Source organism: Engystomops pustulosus, chromosome 1 (assembly GCF_040894005.1).
Source record: "Engystomops pustulosus chromosome 1, aEngPut4.maternal, whole genome shotgun sequence".
NCBI classification, from domain to species: Eukaryota; Metazoa; Chordata; class Amphibia; order Anura; family Leptodactylidae; genus Engystomops; species Engystomops pustulosus.
The window spans coordinates 156947945-156966691 of record NC_092411.1 but is presented as its reverse complement, the minus strand read 5'-3'; the positions used below and the strand labels follow the sequence as shown (position 1 = coordinate 156966691).

General features: G+C 39.2%; 1 protein-coding gene across 3 annotated transcripts in view; it reads right to left on the bottom strand.

The window, feature by feature from the left end:
• LRRC25 (leucine rich repeat containing 25) overlaps positions 1–18747 on the bottom strand; it is a 144383-nt gene that overhangs the window by 26980 nt on the left and 98656 nt on the right. The window lies entirely within an intron of this gene.

The window sequence follows — 18747 nt, the reverse complement described above, 5'->3', positions numbered from 1 at the left end:
CTCACGTAGAGTATAAAATATCCTTTCTAGAATTCCCTATTTTATGTGAAATGTCACCAATTTAAAAAAAAATCTCCTCCTAAGTCATGTGACAACGAGCTGAGAAGAGTCATATTTTGTCTGAGATCAGTCAGGTTTAGAGGCTGCAGGGACGAAATCACTTTAGGTGCTCCTATTTTGGGTTCTATAGTACCTAGAAACATGCTGCTGGTGTCATATTAAAGATACGAATTTCTTCTTACAGATCAGGGCATATAAATTGATTGTCCCAATTTCCACCTCCTGGATTGGGTTGCACCACCAGTCAAAATAACCACTTTAATTATGTGTTCTTGGTTTTTATATGAGGTCCTGCTGGTCATTGAACAATGGTCCTCAATGTTATGAATGCATAGTGGGTAGCACTAGAAGTTGGACGCATGATCTTTTGTTTGTGTTATCTAAGTGCTCCCCGCGTCAATATTCTTAACTTGAAATGCCAGTCGGGCCACGTAACTGATAGAGTGGATATGATTATACCCTTTCTACCCGTGCCCCCGGTTAGTCCCGTTGCAATAGTTCTAGGCAGTGGATCGGGGCCGCCATATGGATAGGCTTGGCCTCACCACGCCTCCAACCTACCCTCGCGTATCCATGACGACTGTATACCAATGACGCGTCTTTTCGGGTTACCGGAAGTGATGTGTCGCTTTGACAGCCGGACCAGAAGTAGATGTCCGTGTCTATGAGCATGAGGAGACGCTGGAGGGAGATAGTGGCGGTATACAAGGGTGAGTAGACAATTGCCTCTCGAGTATTAGGAACCGCCCTTACTATGCCATCACAACAATTGGACCATACTGACTTGCCATGATTGGTCCACATGCTATAGAGGTATTTTGACCAATGAAAATGAGGTTTGTGGACTGGGTGGGAGGTCACCTAACCACTGAAATCCTTTAAATACCCTGAATTAGGATTATATGGCTGCTACAGGAATGGACTAGGCCATTGCTAATCCATATTGCTGACCACTGTTGGTTTCCTTGCAGCATGATTACATATTGACATAATTTCCCTGATGAATGTTCTACTGGCACTGGAAACGCGGCAGGAACGCTGTTGGAATTGGACCCATAGGGCTTACTAGGGTAATTCTATGACTAGGGATTACCTGGGACTGTCCTTGTAAGGACGGGAGCTATGTTCGGGAAACTAGGGTGAGTGGAGCATAGGGCACACTAGGGGCAGTGTATTCATCTTTCTCCTGACAGAGATGTGCCTGAGACTCACTACCTACAGCCCTCGTCATCTCCTTCTTCTGGATAGGTGAGATCTGAACATTTCCCTATCCTTTGTAGTGAAAATTCATTATTTCCATTCAGAGTCTATATCTGTAATGCAGTTTGTGTTTGCATAAGGACTTGCCTGCTTCCTTTACAGCTTGGGATCATTTGTTCATCAGTATCTGAGTTCATACACTTAATGTTGTTTGTGTTTGCATCAAGACTCGAATTTTCGCGGTACCCTATAGAGATACCAACCATTTGACTATGGTCAGCTTTTTTGTATATAATTTTGTGTGATGGTTTATTTTGGTGTTTCTCTCTTTTAACTGTAGTATTAAAAGTTATGCTTTATTTGCCCTCACCTATTTATATGTGTATAAGATTGGGATGGTGGACCCGGTGGCCATCTTTATTGCTTTTTTGCAGTATATGTAAATAGGCTTACAATTTGAATTGTCTTCTTACAGATCACATCAGGATTATAGTTCTGTAATCTACAGAACTGAAGATACGGGGAGTTAAGTTAAAGGCAGGAATTGATCTTTAACTGTCTATATCTCCGGTTCTGTAGCTCTCAGAACCACAAGCCTGATGTGATCTGAAAGATGAGATTCTTGTCTTCAAAGGGAACCTGTCAGCAGAAATTGACCTAATAAACAGTTACCAGTTTGTTATTAGGCAGCTAAAGAGCTTCCAGATAAGTTTTCTTTCATGGCCTAGGGAGGTGGAGACATGCAGTAAAATGAACTTTGAAGTGAGATGTATACTGGGGAGGGAGGGAGTTCAGCACTGAAGTCAAGCTCTCCCAACTCAGAACTTCCCCTCTGCTGTGATTAACATCATACGCCAGGCTTCAGGAGAGGCGGTTAGTGATGATCCTATGCAAAAAGGATTCCATGTACACTATATGAAAGTTGCAAAAAAGAAAATATATTTTTTATACTATACTACGTGACATTTTGGTCCATATACTAGGACATTTTTCAGACGCTACAATATTAATAAAAGTATATAAAATGAAATAAATACCAAATGTCATGTTATAATGCTATAAATCGGGTATTACATGCATAGAAAACATAACAAATTCATCAAATAATATCTATTTCAATATATTCTAAAGAAAACAAGAGGAATTCATAATGTTGTGTGGAGCATAAGAAAGGTTCATAGCATTCCAGGAAATAAGAGAAAGATTAGACTTATACCAACACTCACCAGTTTGCAGTTTTAGTAGTCAGGAAAAAGCATTTAGTAGTATGTAGGCACTATGATATTGTCTATAAAAATAGAAAAAAATGTCGGCTCACCCGTTCTTCTGGTGTCAATATGGTGTCCAAACTCCAGGCCGCAGCAGGTGCTCAGGAAACTGGCCTCCGTCAACAGGCCACATAAATAATAGATAAAAGTACAGGATCCGGCACTCTGAACCACACTCGGAGACTGACAAGTGATGAAAAGTTCTTCCTTTATTCGATAAAATTCATACAGACAAGTACAGCTGATACTAAAGATCAACGCGTTTTGACACATTGGGGCACATTTACTTACCCGGTCCAGTCGCGATCCAGCGGCGGGTTCTCTGCACTGGATTCGGGTCCGGCCGGGATTTAATAAGGTAGTTCCTCCGCCGTCCACCAGGTGGCGCTGCTGCGCTGAAAAGCATTTTAACGCGCCGGAATTCACCGAGGCCGTCTGAGTGAAGGTAAGCGGGTCCCGAGCGACACATTTTCGGTTCTTAAATGCGGCGGTTTTTCCGAATACGTCGGGTTTTCGTTCGGCCACGCCCCCCGATTTCCGTCGCGCGCATGCCGGCGCCGATGCGCCACAATCCGATCGCGTGCGCCAAAATCCCGGGGCAATTCAGGTACAATCGGCGCAAATCTGAAATATTCGGGTAACACGTCGGGAAAACGCGAATCGGGCCCTTAGTAAATGACCCCCATTGTTTCTTAATCATGATCTCAACTGTGGATAGTAGCAAACTTCTTTTAAAACAACCGCCCTGTGACATCACGAATCAGGTGGTGTGTGCGCGAGATCTCCCACAATGAGAACCAGTGAAAGCCCAAACACAATGGGAAATCACATGATCCCCAGAGGACAGCCCACACACATCCACCTTGTGAAGCACTGGATCTTAGGTAATGTAAAAAACAAATAATATAGTACAAACGTAAATAAAAAATAGACAGTACAACAGTACATATGATGGAATTGAACGCAAGAAATCTAGAATTATTTCTGAAGGAAAAGGAGAACGGAAGCATGCCGTACCAGTTAAATGTTGTTAGGATACAAACAATACTGATGGACATCGTTATAGGAGGCAGATGGTAAATTAAGTAGCATGAAATACTTTATAGTGAATGCTAATTTGCATCACTTGCTAATTTGTATATCTGGACTTTTCAAAGGCATTTGACACCGTGCTGCATAAAAGGTTGGTATATAAAATGAGACTGCTGGGAATAGGAGAAAATCTGTGCATTTTGGTAAGTAATTGGTTTAGTGATAGAAAACAGAGGGTCGTCATTAATGGCACATTCTCAGATTGGGTTGACGTTACCAGTGGAGTGCCACAGGGGTCAGTATTAAGGCCACATCTTTTTAATATTTTTATTAATGACCTTGTAGGCACAGTCAAGTTTCATTATTTGCAGATGATACTATGATCACTTTAACCAAACAACAATGGACATGAGAAGAAAAATAATGCTATTTCATTCAGACATAATATCAACAATCTCCTCCATATCATACCATAATAAAAGGATTCAATATGGAATATGATCAGAGACATTAGGTATATATCAGGACCTTTGGATGTTATTGTCCTGATAAATACCTAATGTCTCTGACCGTATTCCATATTGCATCCTTTTATTATGGTGCGATATGGAGGAGATTGTTGATATAGTTGGGCATATTTATCAGGACCTGAAATAATCACAAATGCTAGCTTATTGCTAGCACTTGCGATTATTTGCCCCAATCCTCCACCTTCACGCCAGTCTAGCGTGAAGGAGGGGGGGGGGCACGGCACTCACTGCCACGGGCGACTTTTCATATGTGAAAAGTCTCCAGTTGCGTTCTTTTCTACACCAGGCCTCTTCCGCCTCTTGATGTATGCCGCTGCGAAAATGCAGTGCCGGGGCACTCATACGATGGCGCCAGTGTATGACAAAAATATGCCCCTATGTCTGAATGAAATAGCATTATTTTTCTTCTCATGTCCATTGTTGTTTGGTTAAAGTGATGAAAATTAGCATTCTCTATAAAGTATTTCATGCTACTTAATTTACTATATGCCTCATATAACGATGTCCGTATCCTAACTAGATTTAACTGGTACGGCATGCTTCCGTTGTCGTTTTCCTTCAGAAATAATTCTAGATTTCTTGCGTACAATACCATCATATGTACTGTTGTCCCATTCTTTATTATGTTTGTACTATATTATTTGTTTTTTATATTACCTAAGATCCTGTGCTTCACGGGGTGGACTTGTGTGGGCTGTGCTCTGGGGATCATGTGATTACCCATTTCTGATTTGCTCCGCATTTAAGTGGGGTTTTTGGTGCACGCTATCGGATTTTGGCGCAATCATGCCAACTTGCGTGCGACACAAATCGGGGGGCGTGACCGCCGGACAACCCGACTGATTCGGACTAAGCATGGGATTTACAATTCAAATTGTGTCGTAAGACAATGCACTCACATGCACCGGGGAAAAGAAGGTGAACTCCGGCATACTTCAGCAGGGAAGCGACAGATGCAGGAAAATGGACGCACGATCTTAAAGAACCGGGTAAATAAATCTGCCCCAATGTGTCGGAATACGTTGATCTTTAGTATCAGCTGTACTTGTCTGTATGGATTTTATGGAATAAAGGAAGAAACTTCCGTCTTCGAGTGTGGTTCAGAGTGCCTGACCCTATACTTTTAACTATGATATTGTCCTCTGCTTTTTCTTCTCTCCCCTCATAGTGATCTTATGTTTTCTTTAAAAACCTTTTACTTATGCTCCACCTCTGTATTTCTATTATTTCCATTTATTTTTTTTGTTTAGAACTTTTGTGTACCAACCTGGAACACACCTCCTATTTTATCTTGTCTTATCTCTATAAACTATATACAACACCCCTGCCAATGAATTGGCAAGGTGGTTGCTGTGAATAGTCCCCTCTCCTTGTCAGGATCTATCTGGTGCACAACTCATCCAGAAGCTACTGCTAGGTAAACTTAGAAATTGCAGCTGTAGCAAATGTTCTTGTCCAATGATATGTCTTATGACACTGTAAATCGAGCTGGAAGCTGATTGGAGAGTGCTACCACCTGACCAGGGGGGTATATAAACCCCTGGTGGGCGGGAGCACATGGTCTTGGATTCCAGTCAGTAGATAGAGAAGCAGGTCCAGTGTGCAGCTCCCTGTAGAGCTGCCATCCAGAGCCACTACCAGGTAGAAGAGCTACCTCAAGCCGCTGCCTGATACCTTTTTTTTTTCTTTTTTTAATTCATTTTTATTAACACAAATTTCATAACAAGAAAAGATAATTAGTAATATTATTAAATATTATCAATTCCAATTACATCACTATGATATTATATATCCAATTTTTAACAATATACAGTATATTTTCTTTCAGGCGGCAACTCAAGATTATATATCATCTTTTATTACTCTACAATACCAAAGGGCATGAACCTTGTCCACATTTGCCTCTTGACACTTAGGACACTCCTATTTTCTTACCCTTAGAAAATGTGCCTATTTTTCTTGGTGTGTAATATAGCCGGTTAATTATGAACATCTGTGTCACCCTCTGGGACATATTTTGAGTAATGGCTTTAACATATTCACACCTTCTGAGTGACTAAGAATGCCAATTTCCATGTACCACTTTTTCTCCCAGTTTTTTTCCTCAGAATTCACTCTTTTATCCCACAAGATTTTATATAATTCTTTAATTTTGGATTTTTGATTTATTTTTGTTGTTATTATATCAATTATTACAGGATTTTTTAAAATCTTCCTTTTATGTAATTGATTGGAAGTCAATAGATGAGTTATTTGGTAATAAGAAAATAACATACTATCTATTAATCCATATTCCTCCCTTCATTGTGGAAAGGTTTGACATCTTCCCTCACCTAAAAGCTGCAACAGTCGCCAAACCCATTTTTCAAGCATAATTTGCTATTTATTCCATCTACTGTGTGTAAGTTCTTATTCCCCCAAAAAGGAGTACACTCTAATGGTCCATCTATCCCCCAACTCTTTTTTTAACATTTTCCAGGTATCTTGAAGCACATGTATAGGATACCATCCCCTAGTTTCTTTAGTTCTCCTACATCTTCCTGTTTCTAAAGTTTCCAACACATTCCAGGAGGTTATTACTTTTAATCTTTTCTTTATACTTTTTATTTAAGGCTAACTATCCCAATTTATCACATTTTTAATTTGTGGTGACATATAATAAGACCTTATATCTGGGACAGGAAACCCGTTATGGTCCCATTCTGACATAAGTTTTGACAGTTTCATTCTGGGCTGCTCCATACTAGTTCTGTAAATACATTTTCTAATAGTTTAAAATATTTTGCGGGAACCCTCATAGGAGCCACTGCCAATGGATACATCACCATAGGTAACAACATCATTTTAATTAATGCCACTCTACCAGCTATATTTATGGGGAGTTTCTTCCATATCTGTATTTTCTGTTTTTTATTTACTGGGGCCAAATTCAACTCTAGAAACTGATCTACCTGACCTGATAGAATTAACCCTAAATATTTAAAAGATTTTCCTTTTTCTACCATAATCAAACCTTCTGGTACGTTTTCTCTCTAATGGTATACATGTTGATTTTCGACAATTAATACGGCAACGGTGGAGGCTTGCATGTCCTCTTATGCCAACCTTTTCCTGGGGCTGTGGGAGAAGAATCTTTTCCTGTCAGATGATGGATCTGACTCAATGTCCTGGGTCCTCTTTTGGGCCCGATACATTGATGACATCTTCATCATCTGGCATGGTACGGAGGCACAACTCACCTCATTTTTTGATCAACTGAACAACAATGAAATCAACGTTAAATTAACCTGGCGAGTTCATTCACATACTATGGACTTATTGGACGTGATTGTTAAAACGGGACAATCAGGGATATTTACAAACTGATGTCTTCGTCAAAGAAACATCAACAAATGCTTTCTTATTTGCTTCCTCAGCCCACCCTCATGCCACTATTAATGTGGCACACAATGGCCAATTTTTAATCAAGTGTCGGAACTGTTTGACTGATTCTGACTTTGAAAATCACGCTAAAGATTGGAAAAATTGATTTAGTGAAAAAGGCTATTCCAGGAGATGTATCCAAGATTGTAACAACTTACCATAATAGGTGGAATGAAATGCAGGAGTCCCTGTCCAAACTTTGGCCATTACTATTAGAGGGACAACTGATGGCCATTAATTTGAGGGACAACTGATGTTCCTAGAATCTTTGGTGCTTCGTCCCCTCGCCCCTAATGAGTTTGCAAACCACGCGGTCGTTGTATAGCATGTTCCAACATAGACACTAGCACAACTTTTGTTGACTCCGAAGGGGGTCGATCATTTGAATTCATTATGCCACCTGCCGTGCCACAAAATTTACGTGGGGATGACCACTCAAGAACTCAAGATATGCACACGTGAGCATGTGAACAATATTTTGGCAGCAAAAACTACCAAGGTGGATGAAGTGGATAAATTGAGATCTATACCCTGTCCTTTCAAACAATTTCTTAACTGCAATGTGGAACAACTTAAGATTTGGGGTATTGAACATGTCCCTAAGACCCTTAAAGAGGGGTCTTTTAAACATCAACTGTTATGCAAGGAATCTAGGTGGATTTGGCTATTGAAAACTTTACAGTTTTTTAATGAGAACTTGGGTTCCACTGCGTTCCTTGATAAGTAATCTGCCCCCCCCCTCGTTTTGATGGCATGTTATCATGTTGTATATTATTTATTTTAATATATTTTCTCTTTTTCTTATTATTTTGTCTTACTGTCTATCTCTAGGTGGGGAGGACTATACATGCAGTCTTTGAGCCACCATAATATACCCTGAGGCCTTCATTTTATTTATCCAAACGTCAAATCCTAATGGGACAATATTGACTTACTTTCACTTGTGGTTCGATCCAGAAGGCCCGCAATACATACAAGGCACCCTATGTATGTGAGTAGATGCCTCATTTTATGTGCTCCTTTTGAACATATATTTGCACATCTTTTATTGATTTTTTTTAATTTATCACATGCACATGTTTCATTCATATTTTTCTTCTTGGTTGTCTGTGTGAGTGTGCAGTGGCCACGGCGTTTGTGTGTCTTGCATGTCATGCGTTTATAAGTTATATAATTTGTAGCAAGTTCGAATAACATAGTTTGCCAGCGGCGGGCGGCACGCTAGTTTCAGGATCCCTGTTATCACCTCTTTGTCCTGACATCTGCCTCTCATGTAAGTTTCACAATTTACCAGATACCTATGTTTAGGAGATATCACCCTTAAGCTTGTGAGGTTTGATTGGGAGGGACTTTTACTTGTTGTTACCTACAGACCTTATCTCTTTCTCAAATTCAACGATGCGGAATTTAAACAAGAAATAAAACAGTTTTGGTATAATTCGACCCCCCCCATGTTTGCCCAAAGCCATTCATTACCAACTGCAAAGACCCCTCCAACCACCAGAACAGCTTTGACTGACACTAAAGCCTACCAATAAATAACCTAGTAAAAGGAACCACTGCACTAATAGGTAGGCAGGCTGAGTTCTTCACTGCATCACTTGGCATCCCTAATTACAATCTACTCCCTCCCTCCTACTCCCTAATTACAATCTACTCCCTCATGGCATGTAATATCTACTTCCCCATGCCACATATCCACAAATTTATGTAGAGAATATACTTGGCACCCGACAATTGTATTAAGGAGCAAAAATATTGTATACATTCCTGTCTGCAGGCACCAGTTTATATATCAGGAGCTGCTGAGCATGTTGTATAAATTTTCAGTAATCTATAAGTCATGTCATGGGGTTGGTCCTATTAGAGAAAGAAAAAGAAATGACAGCACCAATTATTTCAAAAAAATGGTGGAGGGTGCATGCAGATTGTTAATCCAGGTCACAGATCCCAAGATAACAATTGTTGAAGAAGAAGAATACAGCACAGTTCAAGATCTGGTGTCTTTATTCACCCATCATGCTATGTTTCGACCACCAAGGAATCTTTTTCAAGCACATAATGATTTAAAGGGAACCTGTAATCAAGAGCCGGACATTTTCCGTACATTTGTTTTTCGTGAGTAAGACACATTTATCTTCCATTCACCTTGTTGCATTGAAGTTAAAACCCAGCGCTAGATTTCCTTGAAGGTTTGTTGTCACAATATATCATATATCTCTATAAAACCTACAAAAAAATCTCATATAATTACAACCTATAAGGAAATATACAAACATATCTGTATAATGAATATTTGTATTGATAAATTCATAATGTGGTTAGCATCATCATCTACAAGAATAAAAGGGACACGGGTGACTTGTCTGCTACCAGGTTTTGCTTTAGTGACTACACTGTTGCTGTTTTTACCTGGACTTAAATCTAGGACTATACATTTGAATCAATGGTTTGCATGTGTGACCTGAGATAGCTGCATTGACCACCGTGCATCCACCTTCTTACAGTGTCCATGTCAGAATCAATGGCCATGTCAGAATCAAAACCAACCAGGTGTGTGCCATAGTGACCACCCTGCTAGGCCTTAGACCAAGACCATTCCAATCATTGGCCTTAGCTCCCCACACCCTTTTAGGTCCTGGTGGGCACATTGAATTTTTTTTTTTACTTCTTTCTTTTGGTGGAGACCAGATCATGTGATCTTCTGATACTAATGTACTGCAGTTAATATAACTGAAAGCCAGCCTATTAGATCTATCACTTGCCTCTATTGATCGCTTGAATTTCTAATGTAATGTAGTACTCTCTACCCCGCAAGCATTGTTATTAGGTTAGCACTGAAGCTCTATGATGCAAACTTTGTTTTCTGGACTAGGCCGCATGTATAAGTCTTCAGGGTGCTTAAACATAGACCTTTTTTATGCATATTTTTTTCCCCAAGATCCTTTGTAGTGGCTTTTCCTAAGTCAGGGGCATTCATCTGTTGTGGCAGAGGACCCCTTTTTTTGGTGCACAAATTGTGCAGTAATTTACACTGGGATTTGGAACGAAACGTTTCCGAACTGTCTCTACATTCATGAAGGTTAAATAGAACTTGGTAGGTGAGCTCATAGCTTGTCTGTTTGTGTGACAAAAATTTCACCCAAAAAAGTTTATCGTACCTAGACACACACAAAAAGTGTTGAGATTACTACACTGTGCCCAAAATAATGAATTCCTCCCAGTGAGTGGAATTTAAAGTGTAACTGTCATTTCAAAAAACTTTTGCTATGTAGGCCAGGTAATTTTTAAGCCCTTTTGCAATTGGATTAATTACCCGAATCTTGTTCCTTCCTCTTGTTTTCTGCAGGCTTCCCCTAGATGACAGTGATCTCTCATATGGCATGTTTTCAAGCTGTGTCCTCATGTGCTGTACTGAAGTTTTACATAGATAGATATGAGATAGATACATAGATAGATATGGGATAGATATTAGATAGATGATAGATATAAGCAGATAATAGACACATAGATATGGGATAAATAGATAGATATGATATAGATAGAAAGATATTAGATAGATATGAGATAGATAGATAGATATTAGATAGACAGCTATGGTGTCATTGGTCAGCAGCACATGCTTGTGATGAGGTCACAGGAGGCAGGTCCCGCCCCTCCATCTTCCTGATTGTAGCCCCACCCCCCTAGTGTTCTCTTCTACCTGTTTGCACCTGTAATATATTTTCTAAGGTTGACCTGGATGTTCTCCATGGGACTAGGTTAAAAGCTGATAGTTACTAAATAGTAGTACTGTAGTTACATATTGTACTTGTGTTAACTGAATGAACCCAAACCATCAATGGGTACAATCTTTTCTGCTAATTTTCCTGACCTCATTGATGGGAATGAGAACACTTCCTATAAAATCATGTAACTATTTTAATTGTGCTCTGTCAGGTTTCTGTTTGCATATTTGCTGAGTGACTTCCAAGAATGAGGATGTTGAAAGCCCACAGATACTTAGTTTTACCGTACAACTTCTTCGATTTTTACACTTGAGATTTGACAATAATTATGTTCCATGTTTGAATAAGAAGTCTCAAAGGTAACATGCAGTATTGGACATAATTTTACAATTTACAAATAGAAAAATATGTGTTAATTTTTAAAGTTTAAAATGGTATTATTTTCAACCTGTATCCTAGATCTACTAAGAGGATTCGGCACCTTAATAGATCAGTGCACAGTCTCCACCAGATTGGACTTGTTTAGACCAGGTTTACCCATGTCCCGGGCGTTCACCATGGCCTCTTATAATGTAAGACTTATAAATTCTTCTTCATTCTTCTACATTTCAAATCAATGACTCTAGAAATATACTGTTTTTAAAGAGAAACTGCCATAAAAATTCACCCACCCAAAATAAATATTTATTAAAAACTATGGTTAAAAAGCATTGCCCTAATCCATTAATGATTCCTTTCCATTGCTGCAATGTTACAAGAATCAGTTTGTAAACGTATATGCAACTCACCTGATTTGCTTGTATTGCCCTACCACCTTGTTCCTGATTGACAGGTCTCACTGTTAGGACATGCTGCTGTGTGGAACATTTAGAGAGAGAGCTCTGTTACATCATTGGCCACTTAATATTATGTGACATGGGTGATGTCTTCTAAGGTCCTGTTACATTTGCAACATCTAGCCCACATATGTATCTGATCATATGAAATCACAACATGGAGACATGGGGAGGAATAAAACTATATGCTGTGATTTCATGTGATCAAATACATACATGGGGTAGATGTTGGAAATGTACCTTAGTTGACATCACCCTGGTCACATAACATGATGAGAAGAGGTATGGGACATGGAGAGGAGTGGATGGGAGGGGTCGGTCAAGCAGGACGGGCCCCCTCTAATGCCAGGTAATATATCATATAAATCTGAGTGTATGTTTTTGTCCGTGTGGATGTATGTCTGCTAAAGGAATCTGTACTGCATTTACAACCACCAAATTTTGCACAGCCGAATTTTGCACTGTGACTCAGAGAATGTTATAGACAAGGTTTTGAGTAAAATTTTTCACTCTGCACTTTCCAAAATACACTTATTAATCACCATATACAGGAGTCATTGGGACTCATTTTCGTCAGGTTTCCAGAATATTTCCGTTTTGTGCCGAATTGCCCCAGGATTTTGGCACACGCGATCGGATTGTGTCGCATCAGCGCCGGCTCTCACACGACAGAAATCGGGGGACGTGGCTGTCGGAGAACCCAACAGATTCGGAAAAAACGCGGAATTTAAAAAATAATTTGTGTTGCAAGATCAGCACTTACATGCAACGGGACCAGGAAGGTGGACCTCGGTGCAGCAGCGACACCTGCTGGATATCGGGCGCACGACCTTAGTGAAACCTGGCAGACCCGAATCAGCATCGGACAACGCGCCGCGGGATCACGACTGGACCGGGTAAGTAAATGTGCCCCATTGTCTGCTGGCTGCTGTGGCAGTTAGCAACCAATCACAGCTCAGTTTCTATTTTGCCACAGGTCATTAATATAAGCTCCGAGCTTTGATTGGTTACTATAAACAATGAGGATAAGACTTATATGTAAGAAAAGAGATAAATCCAAAAAAGCTACAATGATCCAGCGCGGGATAGTGAAAAAACTGTTTTTATTGGCTCCAATAGTAACAATTGTACAGTTACATACGCTCAAGCACTGCGTCCACGGTGAGGCCTACGGTTCTTTGCCTACGTGTTTCGAGGGCATTATGCACTCTTACTCATGGCTACCACAAATCTGAAAGAGACAGGTATTATGCTTTTACCAGAAATACGTCAGCGAGACAGGGGAGCCGAGCCCCACCTGCTCGTTGTGACGTGTGTGTGTACGGGGCAATCATTGTCGCTTCCAGGTGTGTGGTAGTGTTTAAAAAACATAGTTTATTTATTTAGGTTAAGACAAATTGTATGATTCAATAATGTTAAAAACACCTACAGTACCCAATAGTCCTCAGTAGAAGATAAACATAAATATCCAATCAAGTAAATTAATATTTTCCGAAAACACGTATTTATAAGGAAATAACCGGCAGACTACTTTTCATATTTGAAAGTAAAATGGAGAGAGTAATAGGGATATACTATGCCTCTTTGGTACCTGGGTAGTAATCATATGGAGTGATATAAAAACAGGACCAAAGATGGCACAGGTCAAGCCCACAGCAGAACGGAGCATCTGCGTTAAAAACAGAAGAAATAGGTAGCAGTCAAAAGAGCAAGTTTAAATGTGAGATGGATCCATTACATGAAAGATGGTTTACATATAACATATAGTTTCAATAATGGAACATGAACTCATGCTTGTAGTTCATACCCTTGGGGAATCTCATGTCTAGATGTAATATCCAATATGCTTCACGATCAAAGAGTCGTTTATTACGGTCCCCGCCTCTAATGTTATGTCGGATGTATTCAATACCATATGCCAGGAAACCTTTACTGTTTCCTCCATGCTCATCATTAAAGTGTCTCGAAGCACCCAAAATAGTTTTTTTGGGGGCTATAATACCCAATTCTTTTTTTCCTATATCCCCTAAGTGTTCGAGAATACGTTTTTTCAATTTACGGGTGGTAGTACCTACATGTATGTTTTGGATGTAAACTTCTCGCATGTAAAATAGTTTTACCTGATACCTTTTTTCTATGTGTATTCGTACTTATGTGTCCCTCTCTAATGTTTAGATTCAGATCTAGGAACACCGTATGTTCTCGATCGGTGGAGAAAGTAAAGGTAAGAGTACATTCATTTTTATTCAGGAAATTAACAAAGTCGTTATGGCAGACACATGGGCGCGCCAAATGAATAGCAAATCGTCGATGTATCTGCCATACCAGACAATAGTATCAACATATGGATTACAGTCTGAGTAAAGATATTGCTCCTCCCACCATGCCATTGTGAGATTGGCTATGGACGGTGAAAATTTGGCCCCCATAGATACTCCCATGATTTGAAGGTAGTAAATATCATTGTAAAGGAAGAAATTGTGGGTCATCAAGAACCACAATACCTCATTTATGTAATTTTTCAAATCCATACTGTATGTGCTGTATTTATTAAGATGGTAATTTAAAGCCATCATGGCTTTCTCATGGGGTATTGAGGTATATAATGATACTGCATCGCAGCTCAACCACATGTACTGTGCAGACCATTTTATTTTGTTTAAGATTCTGAGGACGTCACCCGTGTCCTTAAGGTATCCTGCCGTTCTCACCACTAATGGTTGGAGTAAGGCATCCAACCATTCACAGAGGGGTTCGTTGGGCAATGTATACACGATGGGTGTGACAGGGTTTGTGACCAACATGTGGTCCCTTTGTTTAACATTAATTATGCCCAAATCACAACCCTCGTGTATAAGAGCTGAGATTTTTTTTAAAAAAACTTCAGTGGGGTTGGATGGAAGGACACGGTATGTGGCACGGTTGGAGAGCATTAATTCTGTTTGTTGAATGTATTCTTTGGTGTTCATCACTACGACCATGCCACCCTTGTCCGCCATCCTGATTGTTATTTCAGAGTCGTGTTTTAAATCATTGAGGGCACATTTCATCTTATAACTCATATTATTTTTGTTATGGGTGTTACTGTCCGAGATAGAGAGAGATAACATATGTATTTCTAGAGAGAGATAACATCTATTTTGTTATAGGTAAGAACAGTTATTAACTATACCGGCAATGCCAGGAGCTACAGGTAGTATAAGATAAAGTTGAATTATGGGGATGTGAGGAAAACAATTTTTAGCTAAAGCTAGGGTGTCAGTAAACAGAACTCTAAGGGAACCTGCCACTAGCTGTATTTGTGAAAATGTGCTGCCAGGTTCCTTTTAACTGTTTAACAACCGGTTCTATAATAGTATGGTGCAAAAGGAATTTAATTTATTTGCATGGAAACTAGCCCTGCATAAGAACTTTGCTCAGAAAAAAAGAGGAAGGGTTCTTTGAGGAACAAATAAATGATGATAAAGTTGTTGATATCTCGAATGACAACATCAAATGACAACAACAAATATTCCTATACCTCTGACAAATCTGAAACCCAGATAAAAAAATACACCTTTATTTTCTCAATATTGAAATATTGAGACATTTGTAATGATGGTAACACAAGATATTGAAAATATTAAGCAAAAGAAACAAAAAATTGGCTCTAATCTGAAACCAAAAGAAAACCAAGCCGTGGAAGATCTGATGTCCTTGGACAATATAATAATAAAACCCTCTGATGAAGGGGGAAATATTGGGATTATGGAACGAGGGGAATATGCCTAGATAGCCAAATGATTTCTTGATGACCAAAACATTAACAAGAGATACAACACATAAAGACCCTACTCCGATTTATTTGTCAGAGCTTATTGACCTTTAGAATAATGCAAAAGAGATTAATCGGATTACAGAGGATTAGCATAAGTATATCCTCAACCCTAAACCCATCATCATAACATTTAATGCCCTGCCAAAGATTCAGAAGAACACATGTCCAATCCCTGGACCAATGGGTATAGGGTATAGTCTTGAATATGTAGAAAAAATATTACGTCAGTTTGTCACCTCTCTACCTTCTTACTTAAAAGATACAAAGGATGTCATTGCAAAACCTAGAGGCTCTGTATAGCAACATACAGCACCATCTGGGAACTGAGGCTGTAAAATCATTTCTTGACATTAAGGGTATTTAATACCTGAAGCATGATGAGTTTACAATACGTCTGCTCACTTTTTTGTTGACTCATAAGTATTCTCAATTGTAATTGTACTCATTCTATGGGAAAGTGATGCACATGTTTTTCACGATTTTGTTTCAGTGCCCAATGCAAACCAGATCGGTATGCGTTTTACCCCGGAAATTAATAAAAACACCTACTGGCCACCTACTTTAAAGATAAAATTGACAGCATTGCAGGAAATAACATTCCAATCCACCAACTCCATTAATCCCCTTCCCTCTGCTACTTCATCCTGTTTGCTCTCTTCCTTTGAGCCAGTCACAGTGGAAGTGTCCAGGCTCCTTCCCTCTGCTCGCCTGACTACCTATCTTGTACAGTCTCTACCCAGTGGTCACTAAAATCTTCAACCTCTCTCTTCTGGTGTCCTTCCCTCTTCCTTCAAGCATGCTGTTGTCACCCCATTATTAAAGAAACCTTACCTGGACCCATCCAGTGCTGACTCTAATCTCCATTTCATTGCCCAACTACCTGCACTAGGGACCCCATACCCTCACATCTTGTACAGTCTTTTTCCCCAATGTTGACCTGTAATGTATGAGAATATCTCTTTGTATTTTAGTGATGTGCCTTTATAACTTAGGCTGGATACTCTTTATAATCTAACACATTTGGGTACTAGATAGTGTGGGCATTTTTATATATGCTTTACCTTATTTACTTACTACCAGGGGCTGCCCAGCTTTTACCATTTTGTTGGAGGAGTTGTGTGTTTGGTGAACAAGACATGGTTAACTGCATCCAACTTTAACTCTTTTCTAACTAATTCTGGGTACTCCCCCTGTCTGTTATCTGGAAAATGATTCTCTGCAGTCCCACTAACTATGGGCTCTTATTAGAGAGGATAAGGATAAGGGTTTGGTGACACAGTGTTACTTAGTGATGAGCAACAAATTTTAATCCTTTAACAATTTTTTCTTTTTATTTCCCCTATTTTTACAATAGGGATTGTATATCTTTATATTTACATCATGGGGACTTCTTAACTGAGTACCTTTATATACATCTAGCACTATGCACCTTCTCATTTTTTGCACTTTATTCAGAACACTGTAACTTAATACTAGTCACTTTATATATATTTACTCTATTACACTTTTTTTTACTAAACTTCTAGATTTTTTACCCTTAAATAATTATAGGTCCATTTTTTTTAATAATATACTCTTCATATTTGATTTGCACATAATCACCCATTGCATATCCTGGGTGCGCATCCGAGACGGGGTCTGAATTGACCGCGGGCTTGTGGCCTCAAGCATGTGCGGTTCAGGGATGTGAGGGATATGAATGCATCTTGGGACGTGCCAAAAACCAGGAGCTTAATTACCGTCCATTACATTTTCATTGGTTGAGCCGGACAGATCACCACATGCTTACCCATTCACATACTTACCATTGGCTAGTTCTGTAAATATAAACCACTTATACACTATTAGCTATGATGCTTCATGAAGAGACATCTATGGAACGCGCATTGGGACACATGCAGGGAGTCCTCTATATCACCACTGGAAACTGGGTAAGAAGGCTATTTAAATAATTTAACTTTCATACATTATTTGTGAATATTTACATCCTCCTGCCCAGTTGTCCATAGTTGTTTCTAATTCCACATATAGTTTGCATATCTATTCAAGTTTGTGGAAGTTTACTGACCTCTAGTGACCATTCCAGGGATTTTCCTTGCGTCACTGACTTCATTCTTCTGTTTTACATGTATTTTTTTTTAAGTATCACATACCTTTTAATGTTGGGATACCTCAGTGTGTATATTTTGGATTATGTTTTTTGTTTTATGATAAGGTGCTACATACAGTAAAGCATTTACAAGAGCAAAATCGAAAATAGATATCATCTTCTGTCAAATAATGAACAAGGTACAGTGAAACAACCGATAAGGTGTATTGACCCCTACGATGCTTACTCTGAGGAAGTCATGAACATAATGTGAAATTTTTGGACTCATACTAGAGAGGATAAGGACTGGTTACACAAACCCTCAACGACGCTTACCGAAGAAGGAAAAATTTAAAAGACCTATTGGTGCATAGTCACCTGACAGCTAAAACTACCAGCGGAGTGACTTAGCTGCAAAATAACTTGAATGGATCCTATTCATGTGGAACACATTTATTTTTTAAATAAGTTCCAAAGAAATCATTTCATAACAAAAGTTATGAAATCAGAACATTTATAAAGTGTAAAACTACTGGAGTAATTTATGTTGGCCAACGTAGCTGTCCCAAAATTTACAGTATGTAGGGGAAAATATTCAAGAATTTACAAGAATTTCTACACACCTTAGTATAGTGAGAATTGAAAAAGATATGTCTCTGGCCAAACATGTTTGATTTTGGGGTATTGATACGTTACGGTACAGAAAAGGAAACCTGGATCGCCATCTCCTTCAGTTGGAAGCTAGATGAATCTATCCCCTACAA